Here is a 20,000-nt window from a genome sequence, read left to right on the forward strand (position 1 = left end):
TCAATTATTAGGAGAGGGGGTGGAAAGTCAGGTGGAAGAAAGAAAATATGAAGCAGCAAGGAGCCGAAGGGACGTTGCAAAAAAACCTTAAGTAAGGCCTACAGTGTGCCCATGGGCGGATGCAATTGGCGGCATTACCCCCCTACGGGGACTATATATGAACCTGAAGCCATGCAAAGCTACCCTCCTCGGAGGCTTATTGACAGGCTACCTGCCGACTGCAATCAAAAAGCAAATGTTCTGGAAGGGGGCGAATACCCTCAAGTTCCCCTTGCTGCTGTACAGATTGGGACTCTCCGTTTTCTCAGTTCAAATGAATTTTATAACAAAATGTACAGCTAATGACAATGATGAAGAATTTTCACGCAGTCATGGTTGTTCTAATTTACAAATGCTTCATTTTAGCATCTATCTTACACATTCAGCTAATCTGAGGTTGACCTGTTTCTATGGTAGTTCTCATAGAGATGATGCTTAAGTGATACTATGAATAGGTGAGGCAGAGTTCGTATAAATATGAAAACTATTTGTCATAATCCTGATTAACAGACCTTCCAAAAGTGAGACTTCCCCCGAGGGCTAAAAAATCGCTTAACCTTTCAACAATTTTCCCCTACGAAACGCATTTGAATATTATTATTATTATTATTATTATTATTATTATTATTATTATTATTATTATTATTATTATTATTATTATTATTATTATTATTATTATTATTATTATTATTATTCTCTAGAGTACAACGAGGCCTACAGCAGTCCATTTACGTCCTAGAAAATTATTTGGAAGCGCATAATCCTTTAAGAAGGAAAGACGTTAAAACAATGTCTTGAAAACTTGCCGACGGAATAGATCACTGTAGATAACGTACACAGCCTTCACTTAAATACAGTTAAAAAACAATGAGACTCTTATTTCTGGCGAGCGGATGGTGTGAATAAAAGAATAACACGAATTTCTCCCAGGACAACTTAAACGGGTACAGCAAGATCGTGTACATTGTAAATAAGTTCGTGACTACAGCTCACCCGTAAGAGCTACATTTGAAAATTAAGAAGCAAGCTAATTAAGATAATAAATCAGTTTGTAAAATATAGATCACATGATTCACATCTGCAAGCAGACCTGTACAAATTAACATTCTCCGTATCAATATGAGAAACTGAACAGCACAAGCCTTACAAGTACGAATGGCGAGGTACAGTGAAATCCTGAGTGATCTCGCTTCATCTTGGGCTGCTTTATAATAATAATAATAATAATAATAATAATAATAATAATAATAATAATAATAATAATAATAATAATAATAATAATAATCTTCATTTCAGCCCAGGGCTACAATATAGCAGAGATAGATGAGGCAGAAACAATACAATACACAAAATTAGATTCTTCATCCTCGTCTTCAAATAACAAGCTTAAATTCTCAGCCAAACTATTTTTTTATATATATGAATTAAAGTAATTACACAGACTAAAGGAGATTTTGTCCGCAGAAAAAAAAGCCAAGTTAGAATATCTCTCACAATGAATACAGTTACAGAAATCATAAGACAATACCTCACTGTCTACCTGCACTGTTTGTGTGCCCATTGCATGCCTATTTGAAATAACATTTCGTCCAAGCTTTTAATCAAATTACTTAACACGTACCACTACAACCAAATTCGCCGAGTGCTAGAAAAGTAAAAGTGAAAGAATATATAAATTCCGTCGCATTCCGTGTTCAGTATTTTAAAGGAATTCACGAGAATAGATACATGAAAATTTCTCTCCAGGCTCAAACCTATTAACTACGCGTGATGAGACCGAGGTCCTCAGCAACAGATATGGAATACCCAAGGCAAACCGCTTAAGATTAACGGTAACGCCCTCTCTCTCTCTCTCTCTCTCTCTCTCTCTCTCTCTCTCTCTCTCTTAAACAATGTAGATCTTTACTTACGAAATAAGTCATTTTGACCTACGTCTATTTAGAATGTATATCTGCCTTCATTAAGCCATTTCACCCTAACAAGAGTGGCTGCCGAAAAATAGCTACACAAAAGTAGAACAAAAATCTACAATATTTCTTTCGTACACCTTCATAAAAAAAACTCACCAGCAGATCATCTAAAGCGCCCTTCAATATCTATGCCACTCCATTCTACCCAGCACCCATTCTCGCACTGCCTGGATATTAAGCCTTTCCTCTTCATTACCTTTTCCATTCATCTATCTGGGACGTTCTAGGGCTTCCTTTATTCTCCCCGCCTTACGCTTGAGAATTATTCATTCTTTTTCAACAAATTATCGTCCTTCATTCCTTCGACATGACCAAGCCATGTCAAAACGTTATGCTCTATGCTCTTATCTTTAATCACCGTTCTCCTATTTCTCCCCATTTCGATCATTCTTCACATGCCAACACACTAGGCAAACATAATTTTCATCTCAAAAGCTTCATTCGCATCCATCACCCAGCCTTCCATATATATATATATACATATATATATATATATATATATATATATATATATATATATATATATATATCTATATATATATATGTATGTATGTATGTATGTATGTATATTATATACATATATAATATATATATCATACTTACATTATATATATATATATATATATATATATATATATAATGCAGTTACAAGTCTACTTTTAACTATGTATAAAAGAGTTTATCTTTCATGTGCGTGCATGATCGTGTGTGTTTATAACCCCAAAAAGTACTACAGATACAGTCTGGTGGATCTCATTGATTTTCCTTTCAGTGGCAGTTAACATTGCCATCATTCGCCTCATCCCACTTTGGAGGAGATGTTGCCTTTTTCTTAACCACACTGGAATAAATCTGCAGATGGTGGTCTGTTGGAAAGTAGGTTGGGAGCGAACCACGGACCTAAATAACAGTGGCAAAGGGCTGAACTACTTAACCACGGCGCCCACTGCCCCATCCGTAAACGACACGGACAGCAAGGGCTTGCGTCGATGAAAATATATGATGTACACTGACGTTTCTTTCCAGTACACGGCAAAACACGAGCGAGTGGCAGATATTTCCAGATATAAAAAGTATATAAAAGGATCCTATTTTTTTTTCTTATGACACGTACAAGCAACCATGCATGTTGTCAGACAGTCTTTGCTGTTGCAATCATCACGGTACATGTTCGACATCGTCTTCGCCCCTTCTCATAAAATCTCAAGTGTCAATCCGATAATCTCTTGTCCCTATCTGGTCCCTTCTGCCATAACAGACGAAGTTTTTGTTTTATTTAAACAATCCTTAAACTGAATTTGGACAATAAAAAGTAGTATACATTATAAACTGAACATCGTCTTTCGAGGCAAGGATTCAGTTCATTGGATAAACTTCCTGAATCGGAAGCTTTGAATGTAATACAATTTGTAGCACTGCGGCCACAACAGTCTGGAAACCCAGTGTCATTTGCTGGTGAATGAAACAGGAAATGCACAACGAATAAAATGTTATAAACAAAAGAAATTCTATACTAATTGAAAACGAAAGAAAATGATATCAATGAAATACTAGACTTTTTTCTTTTTTTTTCTATCAAAATCTTGACATTTAAGAAACGCATTTGCTGCAGTGACAGGGCTAGTTTTTATTGTTTTTTTTTTTTAATTTCTTTTAGAAACTTGTTTTGACTAACAACCTGATCAATCAGACTGAGCATTGTTGTATATCAAATTTCATACCTTCAAAGTGAAATCAAAAAGATTTAAGCGGAAATTGAAGCTACTTGTAGATCTCATAAGCATAGTTCTCACGAGGGAAGCAGAATTTGTTTTTCAAGTATCCTAAAAATTCCCAAACCATTCTGTGATTCAACTAAAAATTTCACTTTATAATTGGAAGCAGCAATAGTAGAGAACTACACTGATTGAAAACAACTACCAAAAACGTCGGGTAGTGAAAAAGAAACTTCCTTTTGTTAAAGTTCCTTGGAGAAATTTGAGTGGAAGAATATTATCTATAGAAAAAGCTTTTGGTGGAATTCACGATTCCCTAAAATCTAAGAATGTTCACGTTGAAATATGATGTTCCTATAATATCACTTTCGTGATAAATGAAATCAAAGGAGGGACGAATTTTGATACTGACTGAATGGATGATCGAAATTTAAGCAGCGTGCTTTTACATGAACAACTCAGATGTTGCAAAAAATTTGATTAATATAAATGATAAATGAGAATATAAAACACAATCATAAAAAGGCAGCACGCACCATGCATATGCTTGAAACGGTATAGATTCATCGATCACTGTTACACGTGTTAGGACTAACCCACTTCTTGAATGCAATATTAATCATATATATATATATATATATATATATATATATATATATATATATATATATATATATATATATATGAGAACTTTTACCTATTCAATGTGTAATACAGTAGATAAAAAATTAAAAAATAACAAATACTGACAAGCTAGAACTTTTTCCCTGGTTATTACCAATCCTATACATGAAACGTTGCCATAAACTCTGGAGAAAATATCAAAGTATATTTGGACTTCAGTTTCAATCGAAAAAAAGTAAAAAAAAAAAAAAAACATTCATTTTCGTATTCTATAGAAAATGGGAAACGTATAGCTGTCAACCACACTCATTCTATGAATGTTACATATACATAGATGCATTTTTCCATAGATGGACTCGTGTGTTCCTTATTGAACCTAAAGGGTAATTTCGTATTTCCATCCTGAAATCCTGATCATAAAATGGAAAATAAAGCTTTCCTTTCTTTTCATTTCAATCCCACCTCCGAACGAGTTACGTAACTATTTTTTCCCCTTTTATTTTTGTTCTTTAGTCATCTGAACTTTTAACACCACTTTTCTCGTATCTCCATCTCTGCCTTGTTCTTTTATTACAATCATTTTCCCTCCTGTTGTCTTCCTTTGCCACTAAATCTCTTGCAAGTTCTTGACATAAAATTGTCAGGCAATTTTTCCATTTCACAAGTGAATGTTTTGAATTAAAACTTGCACTATGGCTTAATTCCCTTAAATCTTTTACCTGTTAATTACATATGCAAAAGAGGCGAGAGAGGCCCTTAGACAAATGCAATTATGAGAATCATAATAAAGAAAATAATCTTGATAAATAACTTTGGCTAATTCACGCTTACAGATAACTGCCATAATCCTTTAACTATTCTTAATGACTTATTTTATTTAATGACTCGCCATGGCAATATCCACTCGACCAATAGCCAAACATTGTGCGAGTTACCTTCATATTAAAAAGCATTTAAAAATTAATCAGTTCAATCCAACCAAAGTAGTGCGTTGATCATGACTCTTATGATGCGCCCGTAATTCTACAGTAAATGTAATTTTTCGCATTCTTCTCCTAGTACATTAAAATAAAAGACCTTTATAAAAAAATAGTAGTGTTTTGAAAACCTCTCTCTCTCTCTCTCTCTCTCTCTCTCTCTCTCTCTCTCTCTCCTCTCTCTCTCTCTCGCACACGCACACGCACACACATTTTTCTGTCTCCATTCCACGAAATCTTATTGGACTAATCTTAATTACGAAGAGCTTTAACCCGCAGGACCTTCGGCATCGGTGTGCAAGAAAACGATAAAGAATTTTCGCCCTAAGGTAAGAGACCCAAAAAGGTGACATTCGACTCCTTGCCGGAAATCATTTTAACCCCAATACCACATACTTCACATGCCAACCAGGAATATAGTGACGTAGTACATATCCCTACATATATTTCAGCGTTTGTGAAGATAATAATCGTCTTCTGTTCTTACTTGGAGTCCAAAGACAAAGAAAAATAACCTCCGAAGACTATGGCTATTTTGAATAACCAGCATCTAGTTCTTAACATCCTCAATTATGTACCCACAGAAGACTTTCCAAAAAGAAAAACGATTTCCAGCTATTGAAGTCCTACTTCACTGAAATCCTCTATGGTATCCTGGTAGAGCTAACTGTCCATATATTCATGAATTTATTCATTATATTGCTACAACTTATTTTTTTTCATGAGTCTGACTTCGGTTATTCCAATCTCCATCCCCGTAGACATTATTTTGCATTCATATTTTCTCCGAATCTTAGCGGTCTATATAGAATTGCTCTAACCTGACACTACATGACAGAATATAGGTGTTCTATCAACAACAAACAAATAAAAGCTGATTGGATTCTTTGACTATACCGATGGGAAAAGTTCGAAAAAATGACACAATAAAATTCCAAACCAAACTAAAAATATATACAAGGTATTTCAAGCGAATGGTGAAATAGAGACAAAGTGGCTCCTATACGCAATACTAAAAATTTCCTCCTATGCTGAAAACTAAGAGATAGTTTAGTAAGAACCAGTCATGTTGCCCGTGTATATATATATATATATATATATATATATATATATATATATATTTATATATATATATATATATGTGTGTGTGTGTGTGTGTGTGTGTGTGTGTGTGTGTGGTATATATAGATATCTATATATGTTATATATATTAATATATATATATATTATAATATATAATATATATATATTATATAATATATTCTATTATATAATAAGGTATCAGTACATGTGTGTTTTGGTTACAGCCTTACAAACTAGTAAAATATGACTGAACATAACGCATATTCAAGAGTCATTGTATCTTCTCCTCTGAAGAGAAAATCATGTTTTCTCCCCACCTGCCACTGCTTGTAACCCGAAGCTATTGATATTATTGCCTCTTAGATATTTCTAGGAATACTTACCCCTGCAGTACCCTGACAGATGTAGACTTTGGACACTGCATGACAGCCACCTTGTCTGTAAAAAAGGAAAAATAGTTAAATTCTAAATACAATATATAAAAACTACAGTTATACGGGAGTTAATGACCATTATTGGGAATATTGATGCCAACCGCACTTTACAAGGTAAAGTGAGGAATATCTTACAATTGAGGAAAGTACAAGAAGAAACTGATACAAATCAACCATACTAAAATTGCTGCAGAGATGAAAGAATTTGATGTGAAAATTTAATCAGCTGGCTAAAAGTCAGGAGAGTCATAGCAGATGCATTTTGAAACAAAAAATTTAAAATTTATGATACGGGAAGTTATAATTTTAAATGGTCAAAGAAATGTGAAAGACGGGAGGTATTCTAGGACGGATTGATGTAGAGAGTTTTATTCAGGTTGTATGAATTAGACATTTTAGGTAAATAGGGAAATGAGAGAGCAATTCATTCAGAGTTTTCACAAGCTTGTGGATGAGCTTCCAAGAGGCCTTTTCCAAAATTCGGTTAAATTTTCAAGAAAAATGGGAAAGAATGAATCAAACACTTATGTATGTACTAATCCAAATATGAGATGAAAATGTACTTGTAAAACTCCATTTTCACGAGTGAAAATAATCTTCAAAGGCGATATAGTTATCGTCACAAGATTGTTAATTTCCTAATAAAATACATGAGAACTTTAGTGATTTTTCTGTCTTAAAGATTAGAACGGAATAAGAGGCATATTGCGTTAACAACAAACAAAACAATGGACGAGACTAAAATAATTTCAATTTCAAGCAATTAAGACAAAAAGTTGAACCGATGATCGATTATGGACAAAAAAAAAAAAACTATATACAAGCCATATTACCTGTTTAACCAAAGTTACAACAGACTGTGTGTGTGTGTGTGAGAGAGAGAGAGAGAGAGAGAGAGAGAGAGAGAGAGAGAGAGAGAGAGAGAGAGAGAGATTCTCCGTTTGCGATACCGCTATATTTACACCGACAGTTTGTGTTCCTTTCTTTGTTGCTAACTTAAATCGAACTTGTCGCTTGAACACCTGTCACATCCGGTTTAGTTTTTCCTAAACATTTTCTTCGTCTTTTCGTTTTACAAAGTCACCGTTTATTGTTGTCTAACCATTTGAAGAGAATCTGAACTTCGCAGTTAACACATTTTTGTAAGAAGTACTAATTATCTAGTTTTCTTCAAATAACGGTTAAGATATGATGTGATCTCAGAACTTACTTCTTAAAGACATCCTAATTCAGGTATATCTTAATGGTATCACCTCTAAACGAGTAAAGTAATACTTACAACAACTGCTCTAAAACATTTATGACTTAGAAAAGAACAAAACAACAGCCTTACAAAATATGGTTCGTAAATAATGTCGATATAAAAATGCAACAAGCTGACCAAACTGGTTACAAACTTTCCCATGCATTAAGTGCAACCTCTCCATGAAATTGACATTTCTGTGCCAATATTGACTGAAAGGTTGATATATACACCTGGGGAGAAAGCACTTTGGCTTACATTTTTCCCCTGCATTCTCTCTCTCTCTCTCTCTCTCTCTCTCTCTCTCTCTCTCTCTCTCTCTCTCTCCAACCAAACTACTTTTTCTCCAGTGCATCACTCATGTCCCCTTTAATGTATAGTACATTATAAAGTCTTTTCTTCCATAGAAAAAAGGCAGATTTCCACCTCTCATCGGAGACAGCTTACCTACCTACCCAATCACATAATTGGTCTCTAGAAGCTCTTAAAAATTTATGAAGACTAAAAATTTAATGTTCTAATGCATAGTCTGAAGAGACAAAAGTGGTACACAATCGATTATTGCAGGGAGAATACGACGCTGAAACGCGGTATAACTTCACATTAACAATAACCATCACTTTTAGCTTTATCTGGTTCCCTGTCCCCTAAATCAGGCCACATTATACACTGGGGTGAAATATTAAAACAAATGACCAAAATTCTCCACAGAGACAAAAGTGGGTTGCGTTTTGTTTATTTACAGCGCGGAACACTTGGGTTTATTTACAACTTTCCATACCGATCACAAAATTCACTTCAATGATATTACCATTTTCGTCGTAGCAACCACAATATGTAAGTATGAAATGATTATTGAGGAAATACTAATAAACCTTAATCAATAACTTTAGCCATACTAAAACATTCATTTGAGGATCTTTAAAATGATATTGTTAGTATACAATAAAGTTTTGTACATACTTACCTGGCAGATATATACTTAGCTTAGGTCTCTGACGTCACGACAGAAAATTCAAAACTCGCGGCACACGCTACAGGTAGGTCAGGTGATCTACCTTACCCGCCGCTGGGAGGCGGATGTAAGAACCAGTCCCCCTTTCTTGTCAGGTCATTTTCTTCCACCTGTCTCCTGAGGGGAGGCTGGGCGGGCCATCAATCGTATATATCTGCCAGGTAAGTATGTACAAAACTTTATTGTATACTAACAATATCATTTTTGTACATGAACTTCCCTGCCAGATATATACTTAGCTGATTGACACCCTTGGTGGAGGGAAAGAGACACATACTTACTTAGAAAGTGGGGACAACACATGTTAAAGGAATAAAAAATATAAACCTCTGGTTCTTACCTGATTTAGGCAGAAGACTTGATAGTTACTGTCTATTAGTCTGCGTTGCCTAAAGAGTCTCAGCGATGGCGAGACCTATGGCTGAAGAACTCTTTGGGTCTACCAATGGGAACTGAGTCCACTTACTTGGCAGAATCCAAGCAGGGTCTGGTCAATGGGGATCAACCCGCTTACATGCCAGAGCCTATCACTACCAATTGCAAGGAGCCTCAAGCACAACCGATCACCTAACCAAATACTAACATTAGTATACGAAAGAAGGAGTTGCCTCTGCAACCTCCTTCGTACAACCAAAAAACTCAAAATTAAAACTAACAGGGAAAAGGATTAAAAAGGATGTGTTTCAGCTCCCTGCCCCAGCACTGAATCGCGATACGTAAGGCCTAGCCCAAAACACTTTTCATACGTAATCGATACGTCCTTTAGGTAGTGATTGGAGAAGACTGATTCACACCTCCAAAAAGTGGCCTTCATAAGGTTTTGTAATGACAAATTCTTCTTGAAAGCCAAAGACGTCGCGATGGCCCGTACTTCGTGCGCCTTGACTTTCAGAAGGCTAAACTGTTGCTGATTGCAAGATGTGTGTGCTTCTCTAATAACATTCCTGATAAAGAATAAGAGGGAATTTTTAGATAAGGGCCTACTGGGGTCCCTTACAGAGCACCAGAGATTGCTTTCATTAGCAGCAAGTCTTTTCTTCCTCTGAAGATAAAATTTCAGGCTTCTCACCGGGCAAAAGAGTCCTCCTCCCTTCTGTCCCCACCAAATAAGGAGGATAAGCTTTTGATTTCGAAGCTCCTGGGCCACGGGTTGAAGGGTTTTCATTCTTGGCTAGGAAAGCCGAAGAAAAGAGCAAACCGCGGAGCCTCCTTGGAAACCTACCTCACCTTCTAGAGCCTGCAGCTCGCTGACCCTCTTCGCTGACGCTAACGCACAGAGAAAAAGAGTCTTCATCGAAAGGTCTCTGAACGAAGCTGTATGGGAGGTTCGAACCTTGAGGACCATCAGTCAAGGAAAAGGCAGCACACGACATCTAGATTCCAGCTAGGAACTAAGGAGGAGGTTCTTTTAACCGTTTCAAACGATCTGATTAAATCATGGAGGTCCTTGTCTTCAGATATGTTTAATCCTCTATGACGAAAAACTGAGGAAAGCATGCTCCTGTACTCCCTTTGATGGTGGAGACAACTAACCCGCATTTTTCCTCAGGTAGATAAGGAAATCTGCTATCTGAGTCACAGAGGTACTGGAAGAGGAAACTTTACGAGTCCTGCACCAACGTCGAAAAACATCCCACTTCGACTGGTAGACTCTAGATGTGGAAGGTCTACGTGCATTGGCAATAGCCCTCGCAGATTTTGCCGAAAAGCCCTTAGCTCTGACGAGACTCTTGATAGTCTGAATCCAGTCAGACTGAGAGCGGGGAGGTTTTTGTGAAACCTGTCGAAGTGGGGGTGTTTGAGCAGATCGACTCTTAGTGGTAGGGATCTTGGGACATCCACCAGCCATTCCAGTACCTCTGTGAACCAGTCGTGGGCGGGCCAGAACGGAGCTATCAAAGTCATCCTTGCTCCCTCTGAAGCTGCGAACTTCCTTAACGTTTCCCCTAGAATCTTGAAAGGCGGGAACGCGTAAAGATCCAGATTCCTCCAATCCATCAGGAATGCATCTATTGCCACTGCTCTTGGGTCTGCAATAAGGGGAGCAGTATAGATCTATCCTCGCATTCCTGGAGGTCGCAAATAGATCGAGATGGGGTCTGCCCCACGTCCTCCACAGCTCCTGGCATACGTCCGCGTGCAGAGTCCACACTGAGGGAAGGACTTGATTCCTTCTGCTTAGCAGATCCGCTCTGACATTTCTTTCTCCCTGTACGAACCTGGTGAGAAGCCTTATCTTCCTTTCCTCTGACCACAGGAGGAGCGATCTCGCTGTCTCGTACAGGGAGAAAGAGTGAGTCCCCCCCCTGTTTCCGAATGTAAGCCAGGGCTGTGGTGTTGTCCGAGTTGATCTGAACATATTTCCCTTTTACGAGGGGTTCGAAGGTCTTGAGAGCTAACCAAATCGCTGTTAGCTCCTTCTTGTTGATGTGCCAGGACACCTGATCCCCATCCAGGTGCCTGACACTTCTCTCGACCCGAGAGTAGCTCCCCAACCTATGTCCGAAGCGTCTGCATATAACACTAGGTTGGGATTCCGAACCTGCAAGGAAAGGCCTTCCTTGAACAATAGAGGGTCTAGCCACCAACGTAGATCCTCCTTTATCTCTTGCGAAATCTTGAACGCAAAGTCCAGACCTTGAGATTTTCGATCCCAGTTCCTCGTCAGGAAGAACTGTAGGGGTCTGAGGTGCAACCTTCCTAGAGAAACGAATTGCTCCAGCGAGGAGAGTGTCCCCAACAGACTCATCCATCCCTCGCTGTGCATACATCTTTCTCTAGAAAGATTGCTACCTTCTCCAAACCTCGGGTTATCCTCTTTGGGGACGGATACGCCCGAAAAACCTGAGACCATCAAATCCCCAGATAGATACGCTCTTGACTGGGGATTAGCTGTGACTTCTCGAAATTCACTAGCAAACCCAGAGAAACTGCTAGATTCAACGTCACTCGTAAGTCCTCCAGACATTTCTCCTTGGATTTGGCCCTGATAAGCCAATCGTCCAAGTAGAGGGAAATCCTCATTCCCTCGAGATGAAGCCACTGGGCAACGTTCTTCATCAGTCCTGTGAATACTTGGGGGGCCGTGGAAAGGCCGAAGCATAGGGCCCTGAACTGAAAAACGTTCCCTCCCCACATGAATCTGAGAAATTTGCGAGAAGAAGGATGGATCGGCACATGGAAGTAAGCGTCCTGAAGGTCCAGCGACACCATCCAGTCCCCGGGACGAAGAGCTGCTAAGACTGATGAAGTCGTCTCCATAGCGAACTTCCTCTTCTTCACAAAGACATTCAGGGCGCTCACGTCCAGAACCGGCCTCCATCCTCCTGAGTTCTTGGAACTAGGAACAGACGGTTGTAGAACCCCGCTGAAAGAGGGTCCTGAACCATCTCTATTGCCTCTTTCTCTAACATCAGCTCTACCGCTAGAGCGAGGGCTTGATTCATTAGTGGGTCTTTGTATTTGGCCACCAGTGCCCTTGGAGTGGTGGTCAAGGGTGGTCTCGAGATAAAGGGAATGAGGTATCCCCTCTTGATGATAGCGAGGGACCAGTTGTCCGCCCCCTTTCGTGCCCAGACATCTGCAAAGTTCAGAAGTCTGACACCCTCAGTTGTCTGGAGGACACACGAACTACTTCTTGGCCCTAATAGACCGAGAAGGTCCTTCCTCTTCTAGGTGGTCTCGAACCTCTGGAGGAAGAAGAGCGAGACGAAGGTCCTCCTCGAAAGGGTTCTTGCCTACTTTGAGCCTCCTTCTTCGTCTTCTGTTGAAACGAAGGTTTCGGGATTCTAGCAGAAAGCGAGCCAGCATATCCTGCGTCGCTTTTGCTGATAACGAGCTGGAGATATCATTTAATAATCTTCTTCGGGAAGAGTTGCGGGGAAAGTTGTGAATACAGCAAGGAAGCTCTCTGTGCGTGAGAAACCGCCTTGGTAAGAAAAGAGCAGAAAACGGCCCTCTTCTTTACTACTCCTGCACCCAAAAAGTGAAGCAATTTCCCCGGAACCGTCTCTCACTGCCTTGTCCATACAAGACAGAACTGCGTGGAGGTCTTCAGGCGAAAGAGTGTCTTGCTCTTGAGTCCTCTTAGCCAAGACTCCAAGGGTCCAGTCAAGAAAGTTAAAAACTTCTAAGACTCAGAACATTCCCTTCAGAAGGTGATCCAACTCGCTCATACCCCACGTCGTTGGAATCAACCAACGAAGAGAAGTCCGAGTCTGCAGAAGAGGGAAGAGTCAGACCAAGGGCTCTCCTGACTCGTACCAGAACCCCATCTTACCCGTCCAGTTTGGACGGGGGAAAAGAAAAAAACTGTCTTGCCTTTCTCTTCTTTTGAAACCAACCAGTCGTCAAAGTTCTTCAGAGCCTTCTTCATAGACACTGTCGGCTTCATCTTAACGACTGAAGACTTCTTAGCCGTATTGGTCGTTGAAAATAAGGACGGAGGAGACGGAGGAGCAACGGCCGAAAGAGACTCCCCAAAATCTTGCAAGAGGAGGTCTGTCAGTCTCTTATATGAAGAAACCGAAGCATCCTTGGGCAAATCTTCCTCAGAATCCCCAATAAATTCTTCCGAAGAATGACGTCTAGAAGCTCTACTGCCCGGAGGAGAGCTAATACCTTGGAGAGCGCCTGTTCGGAAGAGCGCTACTAGGCGAGCGCCTATCTGGGAGAAAAATCCACTGGGAGAGCGCTTACATGGGGAGCGCCTACCAGGAGAGCGCCTAGTTGGAGAGCGCCTACCAGGAGAGCGCCTACTTTGAGAGCGCCTCCCAGGAGAGAGCCTACTTGGGGAGCGCCTGCTAGGAGAGCGCCTACTTGGGGAGCGCCTACTAGGAGAGCGCCTACAAGTGGAGGCTCGTCTGTCGGAAACAAATTCTAACTCCACAGAAGAGCGTCTGGAAAAAGGAGAGCGCCTATCAGGCTCTCTGCGCCTGCTAGGCTCTTGGCGCCTGCCATCCTCAAAACACCTACCAGGCTCTTGATGCCTATCAGGCTCAAAACCCCTGCCAGGCTCTTGACGCCTGCCACGGGGAGAGAAAACATCCACAGAGGATTCCCTGTCAGAAGCGCGGCGCTTACAAGGCTCTGAGCGCCTATCCAATCGGGAGTGATCCAACGGAGGAGAAAGCTTCCGTTGCCGCCTACAAGGCTCTTGGCGCCTACTAGGCTCTTGGCGCCTACTAGGCTCTTGACGCCTACTAGGCTCTCGACGCCTACTAGGCTCCGAGCGTCCGTCAAAAGGAGAGTGGCCACCAGGAGAAGAACTCTTCCTTCGCTCCTGACGAAAACGAGGCTCTTGACGCCTAACTGAAGAGGAGCGGAAATCCTGAGGAGAGAGCCTGTCCGGCTCCTTACGCCTGACATGCTCACAACTCTTGCTGGGAAGAGAGGAGAGCCTACTCGGAGGAAGATCCCGAGCTTCAGCCTGCACTTCTGACTTCCTACTAAACAGGCTCAAAAGCTTCTCTAGCCAGAGGAGATTTAGCCGAAGGAACGTTCTTAGACTTCTTTCAAACCGGAAGTGAGGCGTCCTTCCGACGATGAGAAGTCCCGGCAATAGACTCCGCTAAAGCCGCAATCTGCGCCTGCAAACCCGCCAGGATACGCGCAGGAGACCTCTTAAACTCCTCTACAGGGGACGAAGTCCGAGAGTGAACAGGAGAAGCGTAAACGGACGAAATCTTGGTTCTCTTGCGTTCCACTTCTGGTTTTTCCGCGAAGGATTCGGGGCTGGAAGGAAGGGCGCAAGGAGCCTTCCAGGGCCTCTTGAGAGGGCGAGACGACTCCGAGGCGCTCCATCTACGCTGAGGAGAAGGCGACGAAGATGACGAGAAGCATTGGCGCAATAAATCCTTCTTGGTTCGATCCAAGGCAGCCTGGGAACGAGCAACAGGAACTGCAGAGGGGACGCCTGACCGGTGGGGGTTCTCCCTAACCTTCCTGCGGCTTTCGACTTTCCTCCTCCACTGGGTCTGGGAGTCTGGAAGAGGTCTAGGCCTGGAAGCGTTAGTGAGCCGGTCAGACGCACCCTCCACTGCACTAGGGGCACTGCACTGATCACTTGCACTATCATCACTCTTACCTTGTCGAGAGCGAGCGAGGCTCTCCTTACTCCTGATCGAGGCTCTCCCAGAAGCAACTTCCGAAAACGAATCTTCGGGTTCAAAGCTGGGCGCAGGGGCTGAAACCGGAGAAGGAACTACTTCTACTACAGGATTCTCAGCGTCAACTTCACTCACCCTCGATCTACTAGAGCTCCTTGAAGAAGCCTTGCGCACCCTATCCTTCTCTAACTTTCTCACATAAGAAGAAAGAGCCTTCCAACCATCCTCATCCAAATTCTCACACTCTTTGCAAGGGTTAATAAAAGAGCATTCATTCCCTCTACAAGACGTACATACAGAGTGAGGATCTAATGCAGCTTTAGGAAGCCTAACTTTACATTCCTTCACTGAACAAACCCTAAATAAACTAGGTTTCTTAACTTCAGAATCATCCATGATTATATATTTTGTAAGAGAAATCCAAAAGAAAAATCCAAAAAACAGTCCAAAAAGCGTATGCCAACAAACAAAGGGTACTTCACCAAAATCCAAATCGTCGGCAACGAGAACGAATTTAACTATCGTAAGGACTGAACAACAGGTGTTGTCCAGCCGGCGACAGAAAATAATCTGACAAGAAAGGGGGACTGGTTCTTACATCCGCCTCCCAGCGGCGGGTAAGGTAGATCACCTGACCTACCTGTAGCGTGTGCCGCAAGTTTTGAATTTTCTGTCGTGACGTCAGAGACCTAAGCTAAGTATATATCTGGCAGGGAAGTTCATGTACAAAAAAATATTTATAAAAAAATCCTTGCTTTAACCAAAACCTCTTTTTATTCAGAGCTGGGGGGCAGAGGGAAAGTTAATTGAAATTATCATTCAGTTGGTGATCCAAGCAGGAAAATTGCCATGACTATTCTACTTTGGTTCATTCTCAGAGCAAAATGTCCCAGCCACTTAAAATTTGAACAGGGCGAACATTTACGAACACTGTCGCCATTTGGCTCATAAAATTTAACGTTTTGGCATAGAAATCGAGTGGATTATCCTACTGACGAGTTTTTATGTTCTTTAGATCATGTAGCTAGATCAAGAACTAGCAACATGATGTTAATACTTCTATAAAGTACGACAGTCAAAAATGATGTAGTTTTTCAAAAGAAGTTCTTCATGAATTGAATCTAATCTCCAGTTCGTCCTTTAAAGCATTGCAGTACCAATGTAAATGAGTTCTCAGCTTCACCATTTGCACTTACTAGGATAATTCCTTATAACAACTGCAATTGCTCAGCTCTTGACAACATTCAGTGGTATGTGCAGGTCAGTCAAGGAGATTTCTCATGATGCACCTAGTCTCATCAATTCTCATGTAGTACTAGACCGGTTTGATGTGTTTGTGGTTATTGCAGTAATATCTGTCCCACACGCCCCACCCAAAATGAAGCACGTATTTTATGCTATTTGAACACTGTTCAACAGTGGTAGCAGTGAGTTATATGGTTCCCTCAGCCTGACTGTTGGCAGAAATGCCCAGTTCTTCTGTATGGTGAACCTTCTCACGCCAGCCATACTTAAATACTAAGTTTTGGCGAAATACACTTTGGTGTTTGATAAATCAAGATGATAACAGACCGAGACCCTAGTTTTATTTGCTAAAGAATATCAGTGAGATGAATGAGACTTATGGAATCTCACGAACTTATTTTGCCCTGCTTTCTGAAAGAAAAAGGGATAATCCTATCTTATGCGCCTTCATTGTCAGCGCTTCAGTAGTGAATTACAGATTATGGCCATTGTTATTCACAAAAGAAATAGAAGAGCCTGTTCTCAAAACTGATGGGTGCTAAGCCCCATTTTTCACATCAAGCTTCACCACTGATTCCTTCAGAAGTGTGAAAATTCCAACATCTTGTTATATGTAGTACTATGCTACCGTTATTTGGCTGTCCTTGACACTGTGTATAGCACCTGATTTGAATACCTAATGACCCAAATAAAATTCTTTGTCCGCATTGAATAGCAAGTGATCTCCAGAAAAGAAATTAATTGCACTGTTGACCATACTAGATTTATTAATCAGTCAAGGAATCTGAAGATTATATGTGAATGGGTTCTTCAACAAATCTATCTGGACGCCAGTGTTGAAAAACGGCTTTTCATCAATTATATTTCCACCAATAATACTGACAGCCATAGTTGAGTGGATTGCTACACTGTAATCGATTGATTCTTAAAAAAAAAGGAGCGTACAGCCTTCTTAAAAAAAAAAAAAAAAAAAAAAAAAGGAGGCAGTGTATCATGTTTATTCTTGTATTCTTCAAGTTTGTTTATGCAAGAGAGCAATTGTTCCTCCACCTGGAGTGAATTAATTTCTGGTGAATGCGCGCAAACTCAATTAGACATTGTTTGTAGATATGCTGGGTCTGCAATTCTAAATGTAATGGATCTCTGCCTTCACTTTTCATCTTCCTATTCGGGATATAAATTAGTTCTGAAAACACACAGACACATCCTGGCTGACTAAGCTCTGAGACCCTGCTCATACTTCATGGACCTATATTGGGTTCATATCCTATCATTTAGTGCTACTCAGCAGGCAAATTGGTATCTAAGTTCCTGTTTAATTACATAACCTGCGCTAGGCTCCCTAGGAAATTTTCATTGTTTAATGCTTGGTATATTTACCTAGTTCTTCATTCAGTTTCACTGTCATTGCTTCTCCTAATTTAGATGTCTGACATCTTTACATATAAAGCACGAAGCTTACAGGGGTTAGTAGTTCTTAGCCAATATTGACACATCTTGTAAATTTATGCACAACTATTTAAACTTTTCTCGCGGGTGGGGAGTGGTAAATAGATAGATTTTATGTTACTAACTTAAAGTTACCCGACAGTAAGTCCTCATTCTGAATTTTAGAAACAACACCTGGTAATACAGATATTCTTCTAAGATTCGTCTCGTAACTGAGTTATAGTTGTTGTTTCGTTCCACTAGATAATTTCAATTTCCAGGAGTTCTATAGAGATTTGATGCGCCTTGACAATGAATTGAAATGTACTCAAAGGCAATTCATATATTACCTCTTCTCTTAGTTTCGCCTGTTAGCCAACACAGTTCACCAGGATGTGACCGACGCTAATAACATGTAACTTTCCGGAGCATAAAATGAAATTTAGAGGAGTACTGAGTGCCAATGAATGCAAAGTCCATGCACAGGATGTAGCAAACTCTGCTTCGTCGCTGTTATTTCATTGATAACATCACAATTTCGAAAAGCATAGTACCAGATTTTAACTTTAGTATTATGTTGACATTAGCGAAGTAATTTTCAAGCCAAAATTAATTTCTGCAATCTGAAACACTGGAAATGACACTAATTAATTTAATCTGACATCATCAAAAATTAAACACTCTAACTGAGAAGACGGCGATCTTTGAAAAAAGATGCGCACAGCATAACGTTTAGTTTTTCAGTTCAGAGAGTGAAATTTTGGAAAATGGCCATCGTCCATTTATTAACTCTTAACCTTCATCCTCGATAGCGTTTATTTATCATCCTTTGAAAGATTCTGACAAAATTATCGCTCTTATTTGGTTCATTAATACCAAGTTATCCTGGTTTTAAGAACTCTAAACTTACCAAGGTTTACCTTTACTGTATGTTAAAACTTTTAGATTATTAACCAGGTTTTTAAAAAATGAAGTCTTAACAGACAAGAATAAGGATCAATCTGGAATATAATCTCTATTAGCAGAACTTAAAGAAATGGGATAGTGATACTTATCACAATTCATTTTTTTCATACATCGTAAATTCATTCACACACAAAAGTTTGGAATTTAGCCAATAGGAAAACATCAACATCTACGAATAGGACAAAATGTGTACATATATGCTTCAAGCTAAGGTACTTAGATAATTTCAGGGACAATGAATCCCCTGTTAACTAACTGTTTGTTCATTTGTATACAGTTCTTCAGTGTGGATACTCCAGCACGCCAGAACTTTTACTTCCTATCATATGCATTTAAAAAATTCTTAAAAATTCTCGCTCTGTCGACATCGACATGAGCGTGTATGAAAAAAGAATTGAATTCTAAACTCAGCTGTTATCGAAGCTAATTTGACTTAATCTTCGGAATTATTCCAGTATAAACTGAATTCTAATTCAGTATAAATTAGAATTTCTATTTCCAGCTGAATTATTAAATTTACGAATGATTATCCGACCTTAAAAACACATAAGTCAGGGCGAACATATTTCGCTCTGACACATTGCTGAAGGATTGAATATAAGATCCAAAGAAGTCTGATTCATTACTATAATATATACACAAGGGCTGCTCTCATCATACAGTTAGGTGGAAAACCGAATTATATTAACTTATTTCAATGAAATGTGCAATCATCTTAAATGATAAGTTCTTACAGAAAGCGAAAATAATTAAAACGTGACGTCCGAATCTTAAAAAGAACTAGAAATTTCTAAGCACTACATCCCCCCCTTTTGGGGAAATAAGCATCAGAAAAATATAGTGAAATACTGATAATTTCCTCGAGCATTAAAAAAGGAGGAAGTTGGGGGGGGGGGGGGGGGGGCGTTAGAGAAATCTCCAGCTTGCAATCAAAACGTCATCCTTCTCTCGTGCTGATATCCTACATCCAGACTCAACCATAACAACCAAAATATCCAAGGAAGTTGATTTTGCTAGGAAAGGGAGTCGCTTTTTGTTGCTGAACAGAGCATCCTGAATTTTTTGATAACTCAGGAAGAGGAAGAGGAAGGAGGAGAGGTAGGGACGGAGGAGGAGGAGGAGGAGGAGGAATTGGTACAAGGAATGAGAGGAAT

General features: G+C 39.9%; 1 long non-coding RNA gene across 1 annotated transcript in view; it reads right to left on the reverse strand.

Annotated features, from left to right (window-relative positions):
* LOC135198421 (uncharacterized) overlaps positions 1–20,000 on the reverse strand; it is a 185,134-nt gene that overhangs the window by 38,156 nt on the left and 126,978 nt on the right. The window contains exon 3 of the long non-coding RNA XR_010310804.1: positions 6,792–6,846. This is a non-coding gene — a long non-coding RNA (uncharacterized LOC135198421). The remainder of the gene's footprint in view (positions 1–6,791; positions 6,847–20,000) is intronic.

Source organism: Macrobrachium nipponense, chromosome 22, assembly GCF_015104395.2.
Source record: "Macrobrachium nipponense isolate FS-2020 chromosome 22, ASM1510439v2, whole genome shotgun sequence".
Classification (NCBI taxonomy): domain Eukaryota; kingdom Metazoa; phylum Arthropoda; class Malacostraca; order Decapoda; family Palaemonidae; genus Macrobrachium; species Macrobrachium nipponense.